Here is an 18,244-nt window from a genome sequence, read left to right as displayed (position 1 = left end):
TTTTTCAGAGCGGTTTGAGCTTTTCCTATACGTTACATTGAGGCAGAAACGCTTCTGCAAACCGCAACAATGCTGCAGGAGCCAAGTATGCGGTTTGCTTAAAACCTCAAACCGCCAGTGTGCACCATCCCATTGAGATACATTAGCCAAGCGCAGGGGCATAACTAGAAATCACTGGGCCCCCCTGCGAATATTTGGATGGGCCCCCCCCCCCCCCCCCCATAGGTGCCAAATAATCGTAATGGGGCAGCGTTTCACTGTAAATTAATTGTAAAGTGGGCAGCATTTTACCAGACAATCGTAATGTGGGCCAGAAAATCGTAATGTGGGCAGAGTTCACCAGAAAATCGTAATGTGGGCCTTTAGAAAATCATAATGTGGGCAGAGTTCACCAGAAAATCGTAATGTGGGCACCAGTCACCAGAAAATTGTAACGTGGACAGCATTCACCAGACAATCGTAATGTGGGCAGCGTTCACCAGAAAATCATAATGTGGGCAGATAAAGAGTAGAGAAACCGAGAGCCCAATATAGTGTAGTATGTTAAGCATAAATGAAGTAAAGGTTATCGTGAGAAAATTATACTCACAAACATGGGTTACCACACAGGCAACCACTGTATAGGCAGGTGAGGAGATTAGACCTGTCCTCACTCAGGGATAAGAAGTCGCTCTCTGTAGATGCGAAAGGGGGTAGATCACCCCTCCACCAGGGGTGGACACGGTATAGCAGTAGGAGAACAGAGGCGCCAGCAGGATAAAAGTGGATAAAAACTTTAAAATTTGCTGGGAGGAAGTGGTGGACTTACCTCCATAAAGCAGACACGAAAGACTGTCTGAATAAGTGACTGAGGCGCTACACTTGCTATTGCTGAAATTCTGTCTTGTCCCCATTTTTATTGCCTGATGAAGCGGGCTGGGCCTGCGAAACGCGTTGCACTGTTTTGGGGTACTAATTAATAAATGTGACTACTATTCAGACAGTCTTTCGTGTCTGCTTTATGGAGGTAAGTCCACCACTTCCTCCCAGCAAATTTTAAAGTTTTTATCCACTTTTATCCTGCTGGCGCCTCTGTTCTCCTACTGCTATAATGTGGGCAGAGTTCACCAGAAAATCATAATGTGGGCAGAGTTCACCAGAAAATCGTAACGTGAGCAGCAGTCACCAGAAAATTGTAACGTGGACAGCATTCACCAGACAATCGTAATGTGGGCAGCGTTCACCAGAATATCGTAATGTGGGACAGAAAATCGTAATGTGGGCAGAGTTCACCAGAAAATCGCAATGTGGGCAGCAGTCACCAGAAAATCGCCATGTGGGCAGCAGTCACCAGAAAATCGCAATGTGGGCATCAGTCACCAGAAAATCCTAATGTGGGCAGCAGTCACCAGAATATCGTAATGTGGGCAGCAGTCACCAGAAAATCCTAATGTGGGCAGCAGTCAGTCACCAGAATATCATAATGTGGGCAGCACACACCAGAAAATCCTAATGTGGGCAGCAGTCACCAGAAAATCCTTATGTGGGCAGCAGTCACCAGAAAATCGCAATGTGGGCAGCAGTCACCAGAAAATCGCAATGTGGGCAACAGTCACCAGAAAATCGCAATGTGGGCAGCAGTCACCAGAAAATCCTAATGTGGGCAGCATACACCAGAAAATCGTAATGTGGGCAGCAGACACCAGAAAATCGCAATGTGGGCAGCAGACACCTGAAAATCGTAATGTGGGCAGCAGACACCAGAAAATCGTAATGTGGGCAGCAGACACCTGAAAATCGTAATGTGGGCAGCAGACACCTGAAAATCGTAATGTGGGCAGCAGACACCTGAAAATCGTAATGTGGGCAGCAGGCACCTGAAAATCGTAATGTGGGCAGCAGACACCTGAAAATCGCAATGTGGGCAGCAGACACCTGAAAATCGTAATGTGGGCAGCAGTTACCAGAAAATCGCAATGTGGGCAGCAGACACCTGAAAATCGCAATGTGGGCAGCAGTGACCAGAAAATCGTAATGTGGGCAGCAGACACCTGAAAATCGCAATGTGGGCAGCAGTGACCAGAAAATCGCAATGTGGGCAGCAGTGACCAGAAAATCGTAATGTGGGCAGCAGACACCTGAAAATCGTAATGTGGGCAGCAGGCACCTGAAAATCGTAATGTGGGCAGCAGTCACCAGAAAATCGTAATGTGGGCAGCAGACACCTGAAAATCGTAATGTGGGCAGCAGGCACCTGAAAATCGCAATGTGGGCAGCAGACACCTGAAAATCGTAATGTGGGCAGCAGTGACCAGAAAATTGCAATGTGGGCAGCAGTGACCAGAAAATCGTAATGTGGGCAGCAGACACCTGAAAATCGTAATGTGGGCAGCAGTCACCAGAAAATCGTAATGTGGGCAGCAGTGACCAGAAAATTGCAATGTGGGCAGCAGTGACCAGAAAATCGTAATGTGGGCAGCAGACACCTGAAAATCGTAATGTGGGCAGCAGTGACCAGAAAATTGCAATGTGGGCAGCAGTGACCAGAAAATCGTAATGTGGGCAGCAGACACCTGAAAATCGCAATGTGGGCAGCAGTGACCAGAAAATCGCAATGTGGGCAGCAGTGACCAAAAAATCGTAATGTGGGCAGCGGACACCTGAAAATCGTAATGTGGGCAGCAGACACCTGAAAATCGTAATGTGGGCAGCAGACACCTGAAAATCCCCCTGCAGAATTTCAATGTGTGTGGGCAGCGGGCAGCGGGCAGCAGCGGGATACATACCTTCTTCCTTGCGTTCCATCGCCGCCTTCTCGCTCTAGCGGCTGACGTCACTTCCGCTTCCGGAAGTGACGTCAGCCGCTAGAGTGAGAAGGCGGCGATGGAACGCAAGGAAGAAGGTATGTATCCCGCCGCCGCTGCCCGCTGCCCACACACATTCACTAGCTGGAGGGGAGCGCGGAGGGGAGAGCCCCGAGGTGAGGGAGAGGGGGGAACTTCCCCTCTCCCCGCCGACTGTGGGCAAGGCTTTCCCCTCATGCTGCCACCCCTCCAACCCCCAAAAAACGGCCCCGAGCGGGCCCCAGGGGGGGGCCGGGCCCCCCCGCGGGCGCAGGCGCTGCAGGGCCTATTGCTACGCCCCTGGCCAAGCGTTTTCACAGGCGGCAGCAGTTTTGAAAACGCTACCAAATTGCTTGGTGTGCACCAGGCCTATATTTCCTTCCTTCTAAATATTTGCCCTAGACTACAATGGATATAGAACTAGGGGATTAGCTTGTGAGCCGTACATGGGTGTAACAATAGGGGATGCAGCCCATGTGCCCGCCCCTCCCCTCACCTCGGGCTTTCCCCTCTGTGCTCCCCTCCAGCTTCAATAGCTACATAAGTGCAGCGGAGCGGCGGGCAGCTGCAGGCAAACATACCTTCCGTGCGTTCCAGCGCGGACACTTCTTGCTCTAGTGACTGACGCGACGTCCTGTATAAAACAGGAAGTCGCGGCAGTCACTAGAGCGAGAAGCGTCCGGACGCACGGAAGGTATGTTTGCCTGCCGCTCCCCGCCGCTCCGCTGCACTTATGTAGCTATTGAAGCTGGAGGGGAGCGCAGAGGGGAAAGCCCGAAGGTGAGGGGGGGACCTTCCCCCTCCCCGCCAAGTGTGGCCATAGCTTTCCCCCCATGCTGCGACCCCTCCAGCCCCCCAAAACGGCCACGAGCGGGCCCCGGGGGGAGGGGGGCCCGCTCACAATTTCTGCAGGGGGGCCGGGGGCTCTTAGTTACGCCGTAATGGAGCCGTATGTAATATTTGGGCACAGGGTGACCTGAATGATGGCTCACCCCGCTGGCGCTTAAATTCCTGGCTGTGTGAAATACGATTCCCCCTCCGAGTCGTAGAAGCAACTATTAGGGAGATATTATTTGGGTCCAGCGATTTCTGGATCCATGAATTATCCTTGTGCTGGGTGCGCACTACTGGTATAGTGGCACTCAGCGTCCAAACTACAGTACCTGCCTCACTTGTGAGCTCCTCTGAGGGACAGTTAGTGAGAAAACTATATATACCTTCCTCCAGCCCCATGAGCATGAATGCATCCCTCACCGTTCTCCCAGGTGCCTCTGTTCATCCACAATCAGTCCTGGTAATCTGGCTCAGTCACTCCAGGCGGTTCTTCTGAGCCAGATTACTGGGGCTGATTGCAGCTGAGCGGAGGCACCCGGGGGGATGGTGAGGGACCCATCAGAGCTCATGGGGCTGGAGGCAGCCCCGGGTGAGTATAAAATCTTTATATTGGGACATATCTGGTACACTTTAAAGGGGAACTGAAGTAAGAGGTATACGGAGGCTGCCATATTTATTTCCTTTTAATCAATACCAGTTGCCCGGCAGTAGTATCTGAATAACACCAGAAACAAGCATGCAGCTAGTCTTGTCAGATCTGACTTTAAAGTCTGAAACACCTGATCTGCTGCATGCTTGTTCAGGGGCTATGGCTAATAGTATTAGAGGCAGAGGATCAGCAGGGCTGCCAGGCAACTGGTATTGCTTAAAAGGACATAAACATGGCAGCCTCCATATACCTCTCACTTCAGTTCCCCTTTAACCTAGGGCTTCAATTGCAAGCTGAATGCTTGTTTCAGGTGTGTGACACAGATACTTCTGCAGCCAAAAAAAACAGCCCAGCAGGACTGCCAAGGCAACTGGAATGGTTTATGAGGAAATAAATAAGGCAGCCTCCACATCCCTCTCAGTTCCGGTGTCCATTATTACTTCAGGCAATTGACCTCCTAGGTTGCAATCAGATACCCCTAGGTTGTATATGGACTATCTCAGCCCAATATCTTCCACACCCTTATAGACTGTATACCCCAACCACCTATACCCTTCCCTTAATCCCACAACCACCCCTCCCATGCTAATGTTTTACTTTGGCAATGCTAAATGTATTTGGTCCTGCCTATAAAGCTTTTTTGGATTTGGACTCTCAGGTGGGACGTGTAGCTCAGACTGCAGTATTAAAGATCCACCAATAGATGGCGGCAACTCGCCTCCTGCGGTCTTCCCAACAGGACATCAGTAAAGAGCATAGTGTGGACTAGTGCTAGTCAATAAGATGCAAATTGTTGATACAGGATCATACAGATCTTGAAACCAAATGCATACCTCCCAACTTTTTGAGATGAGAAAGAGGGATACTCAAGCCACTGCCACACCCCTAATCCAGCCACCACCACACTCCTAGTCATTCAAACCATAAAGATTTCATAAGATTTCATTTCATAATATGTTGTTTTATAATTCAAACCACACTGGTCCTTTCTATTCTGGTTCATTTTCCTTCATAGTAACATTTAAAAATAAGAAATATCAATTTAAAGAATAGAATAAAGTTTAGAGTAATTTAAACACATTTTATTTTGAAAAGTACATATATTTACACAGATCTGTACATCAGTTCTGAAAGAGGGACAAATGAGGGAGAAAACGTGACAGAAGGACTGGGCTCCCAAAGAGGGATTGTCCCTCCAAAAGAGGGACAGTTGGGAGCTATGCAAATGTATTCTGCCATGGTGAAATTTTACTTTTCAAGCCGTATAAGGCCTGGAACCCACTGCAAATCGCAAATCGCTATCACAGTCGCTGACGTTTTGAATTAGCGATCTGTAAGTGATTTCATGAGCGTTTTCTGGCGATTTTGGGAGCGATTTTAAAAAGTGTAAGCTTTTTGCCAGCGATTGTGATAGCGATTTGTGATTAGCGATTTCAACTCTAAATGGTCATTTCAAATAATTATAATTGTTTTTTACAGTTTGCAGTAATTTAAAATCGCACACAAATCGCTATGTGTAGCAATTCATGAGCGATTGGCCAGCGATTCAATACTTTGCATTAAAGCGCAAACACTCCCAAAATGATGCATGTCCTGCGATTGTGATTTTGCTCATCGCAATCACTACTGTGGAATCTGTCTCATCTGTCCCTAAAACTAACCCTTCCCCCCACCCACACTACCTACCTAATGCCTAAAACTACCCCTCCCCCCAACCAGCATACACTACCTACCTAATACTACCTCCCCCTCTTAATCCGCGCACACTTCCTACCTAATCCCTAAAACTAACTCGCAAAAACTACCTAACTAACGTTGAAACACCCACCACCACCACCAGCTATGGCGCGGTGCGATGATGTATCGCACAAAATAAATCCGGGAGCGATGAGCACGCTCGTGGGCCTGACCGAGCGCGCTACCTCCCACAGTGGCCTGTACCATACATTACCCCCACTATGTCCCAGAAGAACAATCAGGGAAATAAAGACAAGAAGGAGCAGAGTGTCTCCCCAGACGGCATCCCTGCTACACCAGCTGCTCAACGCACAGGCACAAGGGAGCTGGAGCATTGGGCATCTGACACTGAGGACATCCATCCTATCAAAAGCTGAACTCCGGTCCCCTACCTTTCGTGTCCCTACCTCTCCCTCTAGATTGTAAGCTTTTGGGCACGGTCCTCCTCCTTTTGTGTCCTACCTGATCATGCACCTCCATTACTGTGCACCCATGCTATGCATTTGAGTGAACTTAACTTGCCTAATCTCCATGCTCCATCCAGTGAGTGACTAAGCATTACCTTGTACTCATACTGTGCAACGTGATCTGGTTTTCTCATATTCCTGTATTGTCATATTGCTGTATGTCACCACTAAATATTGTCTGTAACCTAAACTAATGTCCAGTGCTGCGTAATATGTTGGTGCTTTATAAATACAATAAATAAATAAATAAAATTAAATGGGCGCATGCTGCAAGTGAACAAAACACATAATAGCGACATTTGGGCACCCACGATGCCCCATATATAGCAGGTGCTGTATCAGGGCCCGTTATATATTGGGCGCCCACATTTCCGCCCTGGTACCCAAAGACCGCTATTTTGTATTGGTGCCCATTTCGTCCACTTGCCATTCTTACACAGAAACAGTGTAAGAATGGCAGCAGTTTCAATATTCCCTTTGAAAATCAATAGGTGAATTTTGATTGGCTGTTGTAGGCTCCACCCACTTTTCTGAATCTTAATCTCATTCACCCAGTGACCAAGTGTGCCAAGTTTGAAAACCCTGCGATTAACAATGTAAGAATGGCTGCAGTTTACATTTTCCCATTAAAAATTAATGGCTGAAATTTGTTTGGCTGTTTTATGCTCCGCCCATTTTTCCTGGATTTGTAACCTCGGTCACCAAGTGACCAACTGTGCCAAGTGTGGGGACTCTCGCTTGTTTACTGTGAGAATGGCAGCCTTTTACATTTTTTCCATTGACATAAATGGGTGAAATCTGATTTGCTGTTTGTAGCTCCGCCCGGGGGTGCAGGGGGGACACGAGACTCCCAGAACATATCATCCCAGGTAGTAAGGGATCTGTACACCAAGTTTCATTGAAGTCTGACAAGGCGTTTTCACGTGATAGCGGCACATACACACATACATACATACATCCGATTTTATATATATAGATAAACTTTATTTAAAGCAATGGGTACCCACTTAGTATCCCAGCCAGGGCACTATCTGCACTAGTTTGTATGTGTCTGTGTGGGTTTCCTCTGGGCACTCTGATTTTCTCCCACATCTCAAAAACATACAGATAAGTTAATTGGTTTCCCCTTAAATTGGCCCTAGACTATGATACTGTCAGGATCTCTCCTGTAGCATGTTCTGTCGGTTGCAGTGTAACCGAGCAGTTCAGACTTATCTGCTTGCAGTCGGTTGTGCATTCGCAATAAGTCTCATTGTCATTTGCAATCACTCAGTTCAGAGCAGCTCAGGATGCTGTCATGATGCCTCCTTTTGCTTGCTGCAGTTGAACTGCAGCCAGATAGCCCTGGATTTCCTACATGCATGTTGTTGCATAATATTGCATGTATTTGTTATGAGAGTCCTTCAGCTAGAAGCTTGTAATCAAGCTGGCTCAGGATTGAGTGATTACCATTCAGCTGTGTGTGAATTTGCATGCCTGCATCCATTGGTTGATGTCGATATAAAAGTCTGCCTCCCATTTCAGACTCCGCCCGACATAGCGATCAACTCCCTGAGTTGTTGCTAGATCATTCATGTGAATTGTATATTGTATTGTTTAATCATGTTTCTTGCTTGGACCTTTGCTGTATCCCCGGGGATACAGTGAAGTCCTTCTGATCCTGATAGCTTGGATTCTGCCATCACCACGTCGGTGACTGGTAATATTCCTTCTTGCCTTGTTCTTGAGGACTTAACTAAAGCAGCAGTTGCCATTAGTTACGCTCCTACCTGTTAGTCTTGTCTATGTCAGTGTGAATGTTTGCCGTCGCTGGGTCAGTGACTAGATTGGCAAAGCATTCTGTCTGTCTGTCTGTTGTTTGTCTTGTTAATTGTTATTACATGTGCTTTAGCTAGTTTCTTGATAAATATATATGCAGATCTGTGACATATATTTATCCGTAAGTTAAGTCGTTTGTTATTTTTCTGAATTAGCGTGTATGACCTTAGCCTGTTACCGACTCCGCCCAGTCCATTGTACCGCAATCTGATCTTATGTGTATGACCCTAGCCTGTTACCGACTATGTCTGTTGTGTATTGTATCACATAGCATCTAGTGTGATAGGCGATATCGGAAGCCCAGAGCTGAAGTTGCTCTGGGCAATCTTGCTCCCTTGTTCATTACTCCTGTGGAGCCTCTTCCATTACCCAGCTACATAGTCTTGAGCACACACGCTGACTCAGAAAGTATACCCCCCCCCCCCCAAGCATTAGAGATACATACATACATACAGTGGGTTGCAAAAGTATTCGGCCCTCTTGAAGTTTTCCACATTTTGTCACATTACCTCCACAAACATGCATCAATTTTATTTGAATTCCACGTGAAAGACCAATACAAAGTGGTGTACACAGGAGAAGTGGAATGAAAACCGTACATGATTCTAAACATTTTTTACAAATCAATAACTGCAAAGTGGGGTGTGCGTAATTATTCGGCCCCCTGAGTCAATACTTCGTAGAATCACCTTTTGCTGCAATTACAACTGCCAGTCTTTTAGGGTATGTCTCTACCAGCTTTGCACATCTAGAGACTGAAATCCTTGCCTATTCTTCTTTGCAAAACAGCTCCAGCTAAGTCAGATTAGATGGACAGCATTTGTGAACAGCAGTTTTCAGATCTTGCCACAGATTCTCGGTTGGATTTAGATCTGGACTTTGACTGGGACATTCTAACACATAGATATGTTTTGTTTTAAACCATTCCATTGTTGCCCTGGCTTTATGTTTAGGGTCATTGTCCTGCTGGAAGGTGAACCTCCAGCCCAGTTTCAAGTCTTTTGCAGTCTCCAAGAGGTTTTCTTCCAAGATTGCCCTGTATTTGGCTCCATCCATCTTCCCCTCAACTCAGCTTCCCTGTCCCTACTGAAGAGATGCACCCCCCGAGCATGATGCTGCCACCACCATATTTGACAGTGGGGATGGTGTGTTCAGAGTGATGTGCACTGTTAGTTTTCCGCCACACACAGCGTTTTGCATTTTGGCCAAAAAGTTCCATTTTGGTCTCATCTGACCAGAGCACCTTTTTCCACATGGTTGCTGTGTCCCCCACATGGCTTGTGGCAAACTGCAAACGGGACTTCTTATGCTTTCTGTTAACAATGCCTTTCTTCTTGCCACTCTTCCATAAAGGCCAACTTTGTGCAGTGCATGACTAATAATTGTCCTATGGACAGAGTCTCCCACCTGAGCTGTAGATCTCTGCAGCTCGTCCAGAGTCACCATGGGCCTCTTGACTGCATTTCTGATCAGCGCTCTCCTTGTTCGGCCTGTGAGTTTAGGTGGATGACCTTGTCTTGGTAGGTTTACAGTTGTGCCATACTCCTTCCATCTCTGAATGATCGCTTGAACAGTGCTCCATGGGATGTTCAAGGATTTGGAAATCTTTTTGTAGCCTAAGCCTGCTTTAAATTTCTCAATAACTTGATCCCTGACCTGTCTTGTGTGTTCTTTGGACTTCACGGTGTTGTTGCTCCCAATATTCTCTTAGACAACCTCTGAGGCCCTCACAGAGCAGCTGTATTTGTACTGACATTAGATTACACACAGGCGCACTCTATTTAGTCATTAGCACTCATCAGGCAATGTCTATAGGCAACTGACTGCACTCAGATCAAAGGGGGCCGAATAATTATGCACACACCACTTTGCAGTTATTTATTTGTAAAAAATGTTTGGAATCATGTATGATTTTTCGTTCCACTTCTCATGTGTACACCACTTTGTATTGGTCTTTCATGTGGAATTCCAAAAAAATTGCTTCATGTTTGTGGCAGTAATGTGAATAAATGTGGAAAACTTCAAGGGGGCCGAATACTTTTGCAACCCACTGTACATAGACATATGACTATGGTAGGGATTAGATTGTGAGCCCCTTTGAGGGACAAGACAATATACTCTGTACAGCGCTGCGGAAGATGTCGGCACTATACTAATTATTAATAAATAACCTCCCAACTTTTTGAGATGAGAAAGAGGGACACTTAAGCCATGCCCCTGCCACACCCCTGGTCACGCCCCATCACACCCGTAGTCACGCATACCATAAAGATTTCATAAGAAAAATATGTTGTTTTATAACACATTGGTCCTTTCTATCCTGGGTCATTTTCCTTCATATTAACATTTTAAAATTAAAAGTAATATATCAATTTAAAGGATCATGGGAATAAAGTTTAGAGTCAATCAAACACACTTTTTAGTAGAGAAATATATATATTTACATAGAAAGAGGGACAAAGTCCTGAAAGAGGGACAAATGAGCAGGAAAGAGGGACAAATGAGAAGGAAAGAGGGACAGGGCTCCAAAAGAGGGACAGTTGGGAACTATGCTGAGTTTTGGTAGAGACTGAATCTGTGGCACATACAGTATCTCATGTGTAGTCACTGCCAGTGGTGTGTGTAAGGTGGCCTCCAGTGGCAGATTGAAGTATTGCAGGTGGAACAATCTGTAGAAATTTACATTTTTCTGGATTTTAACGCACATTTCCGCAGATTAGAAGATGAGCCAATGAAACCCAGTAGCCACTGGTTAAAGCAGGATGATTAGCCATACTGTGCCAGGGAAAAAAACACATATATAAGTAGATAAATACGTGATCTACTTATATTACACATGTATTGTACTGTCCACATTTTGATTTCAGTGAATTTCAAATAGTAAATGAAGAGAATTCTGTTCCTGGTGGGAGCCATGTCTTTTGCCCACAGTTTGAGGCTAAATACTGATGTCATTTCTTCCCTTAACTTTTTTTATTATTTTCTCCTCCAATCGCTGAGTCACCTCAACACAAGGGAGCAGAGGATCATGTTTCAGCTAGGCAGCTAAGCAGGGAAATAAAGGGAAGAGGAGGAATATATTATAAATAAAAAGAACCCCCAGCATGCAACTGAATGGCAATGGCTATTAAAGGGCCAGTGCTGCTTAGGTATGTGATAACTCCAAACCATAACAGCAGAAAAAGTTTTGAAAGTTTTGAATGCAGGATTAGCATCTTTATCACTTAATACACTCAGATCAGTTGCTGTTGAAATTAGATTTCTATGGTGACAATCCCGCTTTAATAAACCAGCCTCAAGCTGATTCATCAATAGATACTGTGCTAAATTATCTTAGCTTTAAAATAAACCTGTGGGGTTTTAAATGCAAAAAATAGGACACTTACCTCCAGAGAGGGACACCCCTGGATCAATCTGAGGATTCCCCATCCTCCTCTTCCAGGCTGCTCCAGCTCTGAGACCCCCGAAGCTCACTGGAGCGCAGCTGCACTGGCCGTACATTGCGCTTTTCTCCTTGCGGACTCAAAGCGCCAGAGCAGAGCAGCAGCCACTAGGGCGCGCTCTATTGGCAGTAGCAGTGTAAGGGAGACTTGCCAAAGGTCTCCTACTGAATTAGTGCTGGCTTACTGAACAGGCAGAGCCGAGATTGGAACCCAGGTCTCCTGTGTCAGAGGCAGAGCCCTTAACCATTACACCATCAGCCAACTGCTAAACTATCATAGCCAGAAACCGCCCTGATTATGAGACTTAAGCATTTGAGGGGAGTGGGGTCTCTCACCACCCACTTGTATCCTGACTGATTCTCCTGTGCATCTAGATAAGGCTGGGCATGTGCTATAGTCAGGGTCGCGTCGGTTATAGACTTTTTACTGCCTAAGGCAAACTTGTGAGGATGCGCCACCCTCGATTTGGAATGATCGCACAGCACGTGTGTAGCACGAACCTGCACAGGCTTCGGCGGAAAAAGCCAACCCCAATCAGGTCCGTGCTACTGCACATGTGAAAGCCGTTTTGAGGAGGGGACATTGCTGGAACAGCCCAGCAGAGAGAGATGGGTTAGGCCCCGCCCCTGGAGGATCCAGAGGATTCCCTCTCTTTTTTTTTTCTCTACAGGTACACTTTAATTTAGTGGATATTTGCATCCAAAGTCAGGAATAAAGTTCATTCCAACATTTCTCTCTGATTGTTGTAATGGGATACTCTGCTCACTATAGCCAGGGCCGGTTCTCTCATGAAGCAAGGTGAAACATTAGCATCAGGCGCAAAGATTGCAGGGGTAGCATGTTTGTACTGCGTTTACATTTACAGCATGCAATCAGAGTAGGGGGAGAAGCGAGAGGAGACGAGGTGAAGAGGTCATCATTGGAGAAAAGCAGCTTGTTGTGCTGTGTGAGGAGTCTGACAGTGAGTGACAGGGGAGGCAGGAGTGCAGCAGTGTTTCATTTGACTTGCACAGCAGAAGGGAGGAGGTGGCACTGCTGGCCTGACCGAGGAGGAATGGAGTGGCTGAGGGTGAGCAGTCTGTTTGTTACAGACTCGCAGCCAGCCAGTGTGCTATTGTGTTGACCTGCAGCATGTCATGTGAGAACATTAAATGAAGCAGAGTAAATTGTGGGGTGAGGATGAGCAGTCTGTTTGTTACAGACTCGCAGCCAGCCAGTGTGCTATTGTGTTGACCTGCAGCATGTCATGTGAGAACATTAAATGAAGCAGAGTAAATTGTGGGGTGCTGTGCGATCATTCCAAATCGATTTGGCAGTAAAAAGTCTATAACCGACGCGACTCTGACTATAGCACATGCCCAGCCTTATCTAGATGCACAGGAGAATCAGTCAGGATACAAGTGGGTGGTGAGAGACCCCACTCCCCTCAAATGCTTAAGTCTCATAATCAGGGCGGTTTCTGGCTATGATAGTGGCACTGGCCCAGGCAAAACACCCCTCTCCAAACTGTCCCTCTTTTGGACTGATGTACAGATCTGGGTCAATATATGTATTTGTTTACTGAAAATGTGTTTAATTAACTCTAAACCTTATACACATCATTTGAATTGACTGCAGCCCAATCAGTTTAGTGCTATGTTGCCCAGATGGAGTTTTTTGATGTTATTCTATTTTATATGGAGGGGGTTATGATATATTATGTCTTCTAGTCTGTCTTTATAATTGTTAATAAAGTTTATTACAATTTTTCATGCACCCAAGAGCCAATTCTCTTCCTTAGTTTCTATTAATATTGATAGTAATGGTGTGTATGTCCTCAGTATATGTAGCCACCCCAAGTACAGGTATTAACGGTGTCCCTCCAGTATAGGTAGCCACCTCCAGTATAGGTAGGCAAAGGTGTGGTTCTCCCCCCATATAGGGCATTTGTGTCAATGAGGGTACTGTGTGTAGCATGCTTCTGTCTCCTCATCCCCAACAGTCATAGACTGCAAGATCAGCAGCGGCCTGAAGAGAGGAGAGCAGTGCACAGTAACCGTGTGGCTCACTATCACTGTAGGAAGAGATTCAAGAGCGGTGGAACAGCACCTCGGCAATACTCTATGGGTGTGCAGGAACCAACCCCTTGTACCAACAGGGTGAAGATCTGTAACGATCGGTGGGCGCAGAGAGTATCTGATTACCGGTGATCTGCAGTATCGCCGGAAATACAGATATATACCAGATTATAAGTGATCTGCAGTCTCACCGATAATCCGATATACAAACTAACCTCTGTTCGCCTGAGTAGAGTGTAGTGTTTTGGTGTAACAGTAACACTAGGAGGCCTAGGCCTCAGTGCAGCAAGGAGAACTGCACGTATTCCTTCCGCAGACCTGAGCTCTCCAAGACGGGAGGAGTCAGACTGACAGTAGGAAGGAAAGTCCGAGAGTGACACTCAGGAAGAAGTGTCACTAACAGGACTGGGAACCGCCTCCAATCGTGAGGTCGGTTCTCGAGGTCAGACAAGCCAGGTCGTACACACACGGACAGATAAAGTACAAATACAGTAGGCAAAGGCGGAGTCAAAGTACAGGCAGGGTTCGGCAACGGGGTATCAGATATATCGGGGTACAAAATCAGGAGGCAGAAACAGAGTCTTGGAACGAGCCGAGGTTCGGCAACAGAGTATCAGAAATATCGAGGTACAAGGTCAGAGTTCAGGAGGATAGTCGAGGCAGGCAAAAGTCATAACATATAATCACAATCAAACTAGTACTTTAGCTATCAAATATCTAGCTAAGTGTAGGATTACAGCTCCAGCTGGTCCCGGCACACTTCAGGGTCTGACTACGGATCTGGGTGCTCCCACGTATGTGATCGCACGCCAGACAAAGAGCAAGTGAACAACCAGCAGTATATATACTCTAGGACCTTTCCAGGACCTCCCTAATTGCTGGTCCAATGAGAGCAGTGGAATTTGTCAGCTGACCCAGCTGGTCAGCCGACACCCTTCTAACTGCTATTTAAACTCTGCCTTTCTGCTCGCGCGCGTGTAAGTCTGAATCTTGGTGGACTATCAGTCCCAGCCACACCAGTACTGTCATGCAATGTATCTAGTGCGGGGGCCGCCTCTGATGCGGATTCCGCCGTTCCCAATGCGGATTCCGCCGCACTGCCTATGCGGCATGCAGCGTTTTTTCCGCGTTGTGACACCATGCTGGACGCGGAAACAGCCGCCTCACCTTGAGAGACGGCGGCATTTCCGCGTTTCCTTACAGTACCCCCTCCCCGAGGAGTGGACTCCGGACAACTCCTACCAGGTTTCTCGGGATGTAAGGCATGAAACTCCCTCCTTAACTCGTCTGCATGCATGCGTGAACCCGGTACCCACTGTCTCTCCTCAATGCCGTACCCTTTCCAATGTACGAGGTACTGTACCGAATTCTGTACCATGCGTGAATCCAATATCTTTTCTACCTCGTACTCAGGTTGGTCGTCCACCACCACAGGAGGAGGAGGAGTGGGACCCACATGGACTGCTGGTTTAAGCAGGGATACGTGGAAGGACTTTACCCCACGCATGCTGGCGGGAAGATCAACGGAATACGTAACGTTGTTGATCTTCTTGGCCACTGAAAATGGACCCACAAACCTGGGGCCCAGTTTATCTGAGGGCTGTCTCAGGGTTAAGTGACGTGTGGACACCCAGACCAAGTCTCCTGGCTGGAACTTCCACTCCAATGAGCGTCTTTTGTCAGCCTGACCCTTTTGACTCTGGAATGCCCTTTCCAGATTACTCTTCACCTTCCCCCAGATGACTTTAAATGCCCTGTGCCAGGCTTCCAGGGTTGGAAACGGAGAGGAGGCAACTGGCAAGGGGGAAAACTTGGGCGATCTCCCCGTTACCACCTGAAAAGGCGAAAATCCGGAGGAGGAATTTCTCAAGTTATTTTGAGCAAATTCTGCGAAGGGCAAAAATCTGACCCAGTCGTCTTGTGCCTCCGCAACATAACATCTCAAAAATTGTTCTAGAGACTGATTTATCCTTTCAGTCTGGCCATTAGTCTGTGGGTGGTAGCCGGACGAGAAAGACAGCTTCATGCCCATTTGGTGGCAAAATGCCCTCCAGAATCTAGAAATGAATTGGACTCCCCTATCCGACACTATGTTTTCCGGAATGCCATGCAGCCGGAAAATGTGGATGATGAACAGGTCGGCCAATTCCTGAGCCGAGGGGAGTCCTTTCAAGGGCACGAAATGGGCCATCTTGCTGAAGCGGTCGACTACCACCCAAATGACCGACATGCCTTCAGACCTGGGGAGCTCACCCACGAAATCCATGGACAAGTGGGTCCATGGCTCACTCGGGGCGGGCAAAGGCTGTAAGGTACCGACAGGTGCCAGCCGGGAGGGTTTACTCTTAGCACATACTGCGCATTCCCTAACAAATTCCCTGCAATCAACAGACAGGGAAGGCCACCAGGCACACCTGGCTACAAGATCCTGTGTTCTGGCAACTCCAGGATGTCCAGCATTTTTATGTGCGTGGAACATTTCAAGGATCTGAAGACGAAAGGGCAAGGGAATAAACATGACCCCTTCAGGCTTCCCTTCCGGGATGTCCTGCTGGAAGGGGCTCAACGTCTCCTTCCAGTCTTCCCAAGTATCAATTGCAGCCAGCACCAATTTTCGCGGAACAATCGTCTCAGGGACGGAGGCCTGTGCTGTTTCTGGCTCAAAGCACCTGGATAGCGCATCTGCCTTAGTATTCTTACTGCCCGGGGTGTACGTAATCACGAATGTGAACCTTGAAAAAAACAGGGACCATCGAGCCTGACGAGGGCTTAACCTCTTAGCCCCCTCGATGTATTCCAGATTCTTGTGGTCGGTAAAAACCGTGATAGTATGCTCCGCTCCTTCTAACCAATGACGCCATTCTTCAAAGGCTAGTTTAATGGCTAAGAGTTCCCTGTTGCCTATATCGTAGTTTCTCTCTGCTGGAGAGAATCTCCGAGAAAAATAGGCACATGGGTGCAATCTACCCTGTAAGCCTGAACGTTGAGACAGCACAGCCCCCACCCCGACTTCTGAGGCGTCTACCTCAACAATAAAAGGGAAGGAAGTGTCTACGTGTCTTAGTATGGGTGCTGTGCAGAACAGCTCCTTCAAGGTCGAAAATGCCTGTAGGGCCTCAGGCGACCAGTGAGTAGTATCCGCCCCTTTCCTAGTGAGACTGGTGAGAGGTGCAATAACGGTGGAGTACCCCTTTATGAACCTCCTATAATAGTTTGCAAAACCCAGAAAACGTTGCAACGACTTTAACCCCACCGGCTGAGGCCACTCCAGAACAGCGGATACCTTGGCAGGGTCCATAGACAGGCCCGAGGTGGAGATTATGTACCCCAGAAAGGCGACAGATGTAACTTCAAAAATACATTTTTCCAACTTGGCGTACAGCAGATTTTGTCTCAACTTGTTTAGCACAAATCTGACATGGACCCTGTGCTCGGAGAGGTTGTTGGAGTAAATTAGTATATCGTCAAGGTATACAAGCACAAACCTACCCAACACCTCCCTGAATACCTCGTTAATCAATTCCTGGAAGACGGCTGGCGCATTGCACAACCCGAAGGGCATCACTAAGTACTCGTAATGCCCATCGGGTGTGTTGAAGGCCGTCTTCCATTCATCGCCCTCTCTAATGCGGATCAGGTTGTATGCACCCCTCAGATCCAATTTTGAAAAGATCTTAGCGTCTGTGACCTGCGTGAATAAATCGTCTATTAATGGCAACGGATAACGATTCTTCACCGTGATTTTATTTAGGCCCCGATAATCGATGCAAGGTCGAAGACCTCCGTCTTTTTTCTTAACAAAAAAGAAACCGGCCCCTGCAGGCGAGCGGGAGGGGCGAATGAACCCCTTGGCCAGATTGTCACGGATGTACTCCTGCATAGCCACCTTCTCTGGTCCAGACAAATTATACAGGTGACCCCTAGGGGGCATACAACCGGCACGGAGATCGATGGGGCAATCGAAAGGGCGATGAGGAGGTAACCTATCAGCAGCCCTGGGACAGAATACATCCGAGAACTCGGAGTATTGCTCTGGAACACCCTCCACATGTACCTTGGTCTGACCTAATACCACTTTTCCTAGGCACTGTTGGGAACAGAAGTCTGACCAACTGGTTAATTGTCCTGTCGCCCAATTGATCTGTGGCGAATGAAGCTGCAGCCAAGGCATACCTAGGACAATGGTGGAGGTGGTCATATGTAACACAAAAAAACGTAAACTCTCCCTATGCAGTACCCCAGTAATGACTTCCACCTCTGGTGTCTGGGACAGCGGACGGTCCCTTTGTAACGGGGAGTCGTCCACGGCAGTAACCTGGATAGGTGGTTTTACTGGGGTGAGAGGAATGTCCAACTTCTCTGCAAATTCGGAACTCATGAAGTTAGCCGCGGAGCCTGAATCAATAAAGGCCTCTGT

The sequence above is a fragment of the Hyperolius riggenbachi genome, chromosome 4, assembly GCF_040937935.1.
Source record: "Hyperolius riggenbachi isolate aHypRig1 chromosome 4, aHypRig1.pri, whole genome shotgun sequence".
NCBI classification, from domain to species: domain Eukaryota; kingdom Metazoa; phylum Chordata; class Amphibia; order Anura; family Hyperoliidae; genus Hyperolius; species Hyperolius riggenbachi.
The sequence above is the reverse complement of the archived record's forward strand: the minus strand, read 5'-3'. Positions refer to the sequence as shown.